The 8,316-nt window shown below is 35.4% G+C and overlaps 2 non-coding genes across 2 annotated transcripts; both read left to right on the plus strand.

The window, feature by feature from the left end:
• Positions 1-975: 975 nt before the first annotated feature.
• On the plus strand, positions 976-1,082 carry LOC119470287. Its single transcript, XR_005199168.1, has one exon. It is a non-coding gene; the product is annotated as a U6 spliceosomal RNA (small nuclear RNA).
• A 5,479-nt stretch (positions 1,083-6,561) lies between these two features.
• Positions 6,562-6,668, plus strand: LOC119470288. Its single transcript, XR_005199169.1, has one exon. It is a non-coding gene; the product is annotated as a U6 spliceosomal RNA (small nuclear RNA).
• The last annotated feature ends 1,648 nt before the right edge of the window (positions 6,669-8,316 follow it).

The following is an 8,316-nucleotide window of genomic DNA, read 5'->3' on the forward strand; positions in this document are numbered from 1 at the left end:
TCTTTAATGCTTCTTTTGGTACTCTTATCCTATAGAAATTGGATTTTCTTTGCCGGTTATGTACATTCCATCTTCTTTGTCTTTCTACTTTCTATTCACTCCTCTCTAACTGTATCGTTTGCCCGTTTGGTCTCCTTTCTATCCTCTTGATGTCATTTACTACATTTTGAGTAATTTCTATTATCTTTTGTGTATCTTATATTTAGACTTAACATACAAGTTAATTTTGAATTATTTTCTTTCCCTAGCTTTGTCTTTTCCCATTTAGCATCTATTACCTGTCTCTTTTTAAAGTTTAAATTTCTGTTTTTAAATGTTCTTTCACATCTACAATGTCTTATTTTGTTATATTTTAAATTCTGGCAGGAATCTTACTTCTCAGCAGGTTTTGTCTTTGTCACTTAATGTGCTTCCATTTGTGAAACTGTTTTGATACTCATCTTCAGTTTTTCATGAATGCCATGATTTTATTTTTCTTATCCATATTTCATTCGCCTAGAATAATGACTAGGAAGATATTTATGTGGCTGGTGGGTAGCAGGTGGCTTTTCTGAGATCTCATATCAAGGATTCTGCTTCTGTAGCAATAGGAAATGGTGGTTTTCAAATGTATGAAATCATTATTTAGTGGAGGTGCAGTTTGCTTTTATTTTCATATTATATTCTGTTCCAGTAGGTTGTTTGTCATCAGCTGCTTCTTTTTCTTATTTAAAACCAGCTGCGGACTCCAAATGCAACTGCTGCTACAGAAGTCATAAACTATCAGATAATTGAAAGTCCTCATGGGACCCCCAGGACATAGTTTGTAAAGCTTTATAAAGGTAAAAGATATGCTACAGACACATAGAGAAAGTGCAGACATTCACAGAGGAACAAGACTTATCAATGCAGCCCTGTAGGGTCCTATCAGTCATATAGGATGTGGTTCGTCTTTGGTTTATAAACCTCCAAGGTAAATATAAGATACTTGGCTTCGTGCTTGCTTTGGCAGCACATATACTAGAACTGGAATGATACAGAGAGGATTAGCATGGCTTCTACACAAAGATGACATGAAAATCTATAAAGCATTCCATATTTTTCGGGCTTCAAAATATCACAGTACCCCCAAAATATGTGCAACTATTGTGCATCTTTTTTTTCAAAACAGATACCTGATTTCATCTGTGAGTTCATTAGCTTCACTCATGCTAAGGTACAAGTTTGCTGAGGAGTCTTTTACAGCCCACTGATCACATAGCTAAAACCTTGACTTTATGACTTATTAAACCATGTACAACTGTCAATCTATACATTTTCACTAAGCAGTGTAGATAACAAGCTAGTATAGCATGTCTCCGGGGGAATTTCAGACTTCATGCGGCACATTATACATAGACTGCTAGTTTATTTCATTTCTTTCTTTTTCAAAGGTCAATATTTGACTTCCAGGCTTCCTCAGAGACAACCTTGAAACTACCCAGATCAGCAGCAAGTCATCCCAATTCATAAGTCTCTTCAAAGATACTTTCCCAAGACTGCCTTTCAAAGCCCTTTCTTTATCTTCCTATTGACTGTGCTATAGAGGCTTCTAAGCCCAACAAGGCGGTTGATAGTTTCTACTTAGAGTATGGTTCTCTATTTCTGGAGGTAAACTCTTGATAATGTTTCCTGGATTTCACCACTGCTCCCCACTACTCACGCATCTGTACAGTTCCCTCCAGGCTCACATACAAATGTGGGCTCTGGTAGTCTTAGTTGCTTATTCCTTCTTTTACCCATAAATTGGAATTTATATCTTCTGTTCTCTGGCTACGTGGCAAATGTAAGTTACTGATGTCTTAAGTTAACTGTTCTTTAAATCTTTGTGGTATCTTGGAGAAGGTGTGGAAAGACTGTGATCTACAGAAACTTCATTATCCTAAGGTAACTTGGAACTACCTACCTTCCTTTTTAACCATTTGGGCTGATTGGACTTCAGTGGCAAAAGAATACTCTTTTCTGCTATATTTTTCCTTTTAGGAGTATTATACATCCACCTTGTTTTTTTCCTCTGTTTTCCTTTAGTCTTTTCAAGCTGGTGCAGAAAAATTCAAAATGCAAACTGCTTCCCTAATTGTTTTCTTTTGATCACTGTTGAAGTGGTGCCAACGCTCAGCTGCATCATTTGTTTCATTGTTTTTCTTTTCAGGTACTTTCAGTACTTGAAATTAGTTTTCCTAAAATGTTCTTCTAGATTGCACATTGGGTTTTTCCTCTGGAAAGACATAAGAATTCAATAAATTCTGTTCAAACCAAAGGCATCCATTAATTAAACAAATGATGACACTCTCACCTTCCTAAGTGGTATTCCATGCAGATGTTACCTCCCATCAGATCAACACCTAATCCAAGCCTGTTCTCAGTGCAGTAGTGCCCTCCATGACTTTCGTAATGACAACCCATGTCCTTCTTCTGGAAACCTAACATTGTGAATTCTTCAGACCGCTCCCCTTAGAATACTTGCCAAATCTGTCTATATTCATACAGTAGCTCTGTCAATTTAAAAGTCAGTGAAATGATGCTCAGATATTCCATGTCTATTGATGAAGAATTCATTTCTAAAATATGTCCAGATTTTATGAAACTGTCTAGTTATTTATCCTAATTATCCAAAGGAGTTATCCCAGGGGATTCTCTCTGGTTCACTGGTTTCCTGTTTTCAAACTGCCTCTCAAGTCATCTCATCCAAGAGTGGACTCTAAGGTCTTCCCATTTTTATATTCTTGAAATGGTGGTCTGTTAACCCATCATAGTAACATATCTTTTTCCTTACTCCAACCTTAATAATACCTAAGGCTGTGGATATCTCCATTTCTCTTTTATATACATTGAGGCTGTCCAACCAGATAGCAGTATTTATCCTCATCCTTAGGCATGTCTTTCATTATAATCTTCTTTATTTCTTATACTACTTTCATATTAATTATAACAAAATAATCTGCTTTTAAAAAGCTGACCTTGTTCTTTCTTAAGAAATTATAATTCTTAGAAAAAAAGGTATAAGCTTTTAAAATTTTCTTTTCAGCATTATAATAATTCCATAGATTTTTTTTTCTGTACCTCAAGAAGATTACTTATCCAATTTATAATGAGGACCAAAAGGCCTCTTTAGCTGTTCCCTGATTAAAATTTTATCTGTCTTGTGGTTGAACCTATAGTCTCTATGAAATTCACAATGATCAAAATTTATGTGAAGTCGGTTTGAGACAATGAGGAATGGGGAGGAATATCTATAGGAATTTTAGGACAAACTTCATAATTTAAGAAGTAAATCAAGTCACATTTACCCCTTGGCCTTGTTTAAATTAAGATAAAGAGAAATAAGTTTGGTGCCACATGCTCGTATGCAGCTCTTAAAAATGAAAGACAGTGTAGAAATTCCATTACTCTTAAAACCCCAGCCTGCTCTCCTGGCCAGGAAATACAATAATGGGGGCAATGTTCTTTTGACTCACCAAATGAAAGAGCCTTGTAATGAAATACTATCTGTTTGGTAGACTTGTTTCTGGCTTTGCCATGAGTCTTAACTTTTTACTGTGGGGACCTATAATACCTTGAGAATTGAAACGATTTCTTCTAAAGTACTTTAAAGAGTCCCTCCTAACCTTAGGATCTATGAGAGAATGGAAGTCTCAGAAAGTATAAGTCTGTCCTGATTATTAAAATCAATCTTTGTTTGTTTGAACTTCCAACGTGGTTTCACTACCTTACTTGAAGATGCCACCAAAGCCTTGCTTAATTCTTTAAATGTGGCAGACTATGCCTGCTAAGATTTATTTCTGAGGCTACTATTCTTTTGACATTCACTTCTGGTGAAACTATCTGACGTGGCCGCACACAAAGCTTGGTGTCCCCAGATGTAGTTTTGATCCCTAATTCTTGGGTTCACATTCAAGGCTTCCTAACCCACAAGAATGTAAGGGATTTTTGTCACTGCCATTTCTCAAGCACCTGGAACAGTGATTGACATATATTAGATGATCAATGAATAACTAAATTGGCAGCTCATGATTATTCATTGTCTACTAATAAATTGTTAATTTTCATAGAATAAAAATACCTTTGTATTGTGGTTGAATTTAGCTTCATGATGCCTGGGCTATATATGAAGAATGACCTTTAAAAATAACCTGATGATTCTCAGCCAGTCATCATCTCACTAAACAGTTTCTTTTCTCATAAGAAAAAATTAATGAGTGGGGTACAGTATAAAGCAGGGGATAATTCTATTCCTTTTTAGGTATTGGAGAAAATGTCCTCAGCCATCTATGGAGTCAAAGGATAAATATGTCCCCTGCAGTCAGGAACATAATAAGTTTTCACATAGGTCCGTCACATGCAGCTGTTTGGGGTCTGAAGCATCATTGAGAATTAAGGCAATGAAATAATGAATACTGTGATATTCGATCTCTATAGTTCAGCTGACACAGAATAATACAAATTTGATTAAACAGAATTTTTGATAACAGCATTATGCACTATTTTCTATTTTTATAAAGAACCACTTAACACAGGTTGTAAACAGCTTTGCAAAAAGCCCTGGATTAGGGTTTCTATGGTATATTTTTCTATACTTAAGAGTAGAGCTTCAAAGATTATTAGCTGGAAATTTTAACTTTGGCAGGAAACCCCTTAACAACAACAANACTTTTTTTCTTTTGTTATGTTTTTTCAGCAATATAAAAGTTTATATTTTAGTTATAATGTTTACCTTTGAGTGAGTATCTCTCCATTTTCCTTAAACAGATAAATATTCACTCGGTTCCTCTTCCTTCCCTCTTTACCACTTAGTCTTTATTAATCATATTATCTTTTTTACAGCTCTATTCTTACTCTTAAATATACACAAGTTTCTGGCATTCAAATGTTATCATTTGACTCCTAACTGCTACTTATTAGACAATCTTCTATAACATTCTATTTCCCATTTCTCTCTCTCTCTTCTGTTCCTACTTTTGTCTTTCTATTTCATAAAGCACATATCTGTTATTTGATCTCAGTGCCCCCTTTCCTCTCTCCCTCTTTATTCATCCTTCTTCCTCTATGTCTTCCTTTCTCTCTATAGAGTTTTACTTATTCAATGCCTAATTCCAAAATTTTATACAGCATCTCTTCAGTTAGTCATGTTTGTCTACGTGTATTTTCTACGAGATTGCTTAGGAAAGACTCATAAACTTAACTTCTTTCAAGTTTAAAATTATTTTCTTAAAATCTTCAAAATTGAAAGAAAGCTTGCCTGGATAAAAAATTATTGCTTTACATTTTTTTCCTCTGTGTGTCCAGTAAATACTTTGCCATTATCCTCTTGCATTAAAGTTCCTCTCAAGAAGTCTGATGTCAATATAATTTTCTTTGCTTTATCAGTGCATTGTTATCTTTGATTGGAGGTCTATGATTTTTGCCTGTTTTCTTTAAAATCTTATAACGTGAGGAACATGGTGTTACTGTCTAGCGTCCTAGGCCAATTTTCTCAGGCACACTGTGCATCTTTTTTATATGCAGAGCTAGGTATATTTAAAAATGAGAGCTTTTTGTATCCTAATTTAAAAAATATTAGTTCTGTTTCTTTGCTTGTTTGTTTGTTATATTTTGTTCTTTAATGCTTCTTTTGGTACTCTTATCCTATAGAAATTGGATTTTCTTTGCCGGTTATGTACATTCCATCTTCTTTGTCTTTCTACTTTCTATTCACTCCTCTCTAACTGTATCGTTTGCCCGTTTGGTCTCCTTTCTATCCTCTTGATGTCATTTACTACATTTTGAGTAATTTCTATTATCTTTTGTGTATCTTATATTTAGACTTAACATACAAGTTAATTTTGAATTATTTTCTTTCCCTAGCTTTGTCTTTTCCCATTTAGCATCTATTACCTGTCTCTTTTTAAAGTTTAAATTTCTGTTTTTAAATGTTCTTTCACATCTACAATGTCTTATTTTGTTATATTTTAAATTCTGGCAGGAATCTTACTTCTCAGCAGGTTTTGTCTTTGTCACTTAATGTGCTTCCATTTGTGAAACTGTTTTGATACTCATCTTCAGTTTTTCATGAATGCCATGATTTTATTTTTCTTATCCATATTTCATTCGCCTAGAATAATGACTAGGAAGATATTTATGTGGCTGGTGGGTAGCAGGTGGCTTTTCTGTAGCAATAGGAAATGGTGGTTTTCAAATGTATGAAATCATTATTTAGTGGAGGTGCAGTTTGCTTTTATTTTCATATTATATTCTGTTCCAGTAGGTTGTTTGTCATCAGCTGCTTCTTTTTCTTATTTAAAACCAGCTGCGGACTCCAAATGCAACTGCTGCTACAGAAGTCATAAACTATCAGATAATTGAAAGTCCTCATGGGACCCCCAGGACATAGTTTGTAAAGCTTTATAAAGGTAAAAGATATGCTACAGACACATAGAGAAAGTGCAGACATTCACAGAGGAACAAGACTTATCAATGCAGCCCTGTAGGGTCCTATCAGTCATATAGGATGTGGTTCGTCTTTGGTTTATAAACCTCCAAGGTAAATATAAGATACTTGGCTTCGTGCTTGCTTTGGCAGCACATATACTAGAACTGGAATGATACAGAGAGGATTAGCATGGCTTCTACACAAAGATGACATGAAAATCTATAAAGCATTCCATATTTTTCGGGCTTCAAAATATCACAGTACCCCCAAAATATGTGCAACTATTGTGCATCTTTTTTTTCAAAACAGATACCTGATTTCATCTGTGAGTTCATTAGCTTCACTCATGCTAAGGTACAAGTTTGCTGAGGAGTCTTTTACAGCCCACTGATCACATAGCTAAAACCTAGACTTTATGACTTATTAAACCATGTACAACTGTCAATCTATACATTTTCACTAAGCAGTGTAGATAACAAGCTAGTATAGCATGTCTCCGGGGGAATTTCAGACTTCATGCGGCACATTATACATAGACTGCTAGTTTATTTCATTTCTTTCTTTTTCAAAGGTCAATATTTGACTTCCAGGCTTCCTCAGAGACAACCTTGAAACTACCCAGATCAGCAGCAAGTCATCCCAATTCATAAGTCTCTTCAAAGATACTTTCCCAAGACTGCCTTTCAAAGCCCTTTCTTTATCTTCCTATTGACTGTGCTATAGAGGCTTCTAAGCCCAACAAGGCGGTTGATAGTTTCTACTTAGAGTATGGTTCTCTATTTCTGGAGGTAAACTCTTGATAATGTTTCCTGGATTTCACCACTGCTCCCCACTACTCACGCATCTGTACAGTTCCCTCCAGGCTCACATACAAATGTGGGCTCTGGTAGTCTTAGTTGCTTATTCCTTCTTTTACCCATAAATTGGAATTTATATCTTCTGTTCTCTGGCTACGTGGCAAATGTAAGTTACTGATGTTTTAAGTTAACTGTTCTTTAAATCTTTGTGGTATCTTGGAGAAGGTGTGGAAAGACTGTGATCTACAGAAACTTCATTATCCTAAGGTAACTTGGAACTACCTACCTTCCTTTTTAACCATTTGGGCTGATTGGACTTCAGTGGCAAAAGAATACTCTTTTCTGCTATATTTTTCCTTTTAGGAGTATTATACATCCACCTTGTTTTTTTCCTCTGTTTTCCTTTAGTCTTTTCAAGCTGGTGCAGAAAAATTCAAAATGCAAACTGCTTCCCTAATTGTTTTCTTTTGATCACTGTTGAAGTGGTGCCAACGCTCAGCTGCATCATTTGTTTCATTGTTTTTCTTTTCAGGTACTTTCAGTACTTGAAATTAGTTTTCCTAAAATGTTCTTCTAGATTGCACATTGGGTTTTTCCTCTGGAAAGACATAAGAATTCAATAAATTCTGTTCAAACCAAAGGCATCCATTAATTAAACAAATGATGACACTCTCACCTTCCTAAGTGGTATTCCATGCAGATGTTACCTCCCATCAGATCAACACCTAATCCAAGCCTGTTCTCAGTGCAGTAGTGCCCTCCATGACTTTCGTAATGACAACCCATGTCCTTCTTCTGGAAACCTAACATTGTGAATTCTTCAGACCGCTCCCCTTAGAATACTTGCCAAATCTGTCTATATTCATACAGTAGCTCTGTCAATTTAAAAGTCAGTGAAATGATGCTCAGATATTCCATGTCTATTGATGAAGAATTCATTTCTAAAATATGTCCAGATTTTATGAAACTGTCTAGTTATTTATCCTAATTATCCAAAGGAGTTATCCCAGGGGATTCTCTCTGGTTCACTGGTTTCCTGTTTTCAAACTGCCTCTCAAGTCATCTCATCCAAGAGTGGACTCTAAGGTCTTC

This window comes from Cebus imitator, unplaced genomic scaffold, assembly GCF_001604975.1.
Source record: "Cebus imitator isolate Cc_AM_T3 unplaced genomic scaffold, Cebus_imitator-1.0 Scaffold26, whole genome shotgun sequence".
NCBI classification, from domain to species: Eukaryota; Metazoa; Chordata; class Mammalia; order Primates; family Cebidae; genus Cebus; species Cebus imitator.